We start from the raw sequence: 322 nt of genomic DNA, 5'->3' as shown, positions 1-322 counted from the left end.
CACAGAGCAGAAAAAAGAAAAAAGAATGAAAAAAATTGAGGACAGTCTCAGAGACCTCTGGGACAACATTAAATGCACTAACATTTGAATTACAGGGGTCCCAGAAGAAGAGAAAAAGAAAGGGTATGAGAAAATATTTGAAGAGATTATAGTTGAAAACTTACCTAATATGGGAAAGGAAATAGTCAATCAAGTCCAGGAAGCACAGAGAATCTCATACAGGATAAATCCAAGGAGAAACACGCTAAGGCACATATTAATCAAACTATCAAAAATTTAGTACAAAGAAAAAAATATTAAAAGCAGCAAGGGAAAAACAACA

This window comes from Monodon monoceros, unplaced genomic scaffold (genome assembly GCF_005190385.1).
Source record: "Monodon monoceros isolate NGI ecotype Baffin Bay Population unplaced genomic scaffold, NGI_Narwhal_1 Super_Scaffold_19, whole genome shotgun sequence".
Classification (NCBI taxonomy): Eukaryota; Metazoa; Chordata; class Mammalia; order Artiodactyla; family Monodontidae; genus Monodon; species Monodon monoceros.
This window is presented reverse-complemented; position numbering follows the sequence as displayed.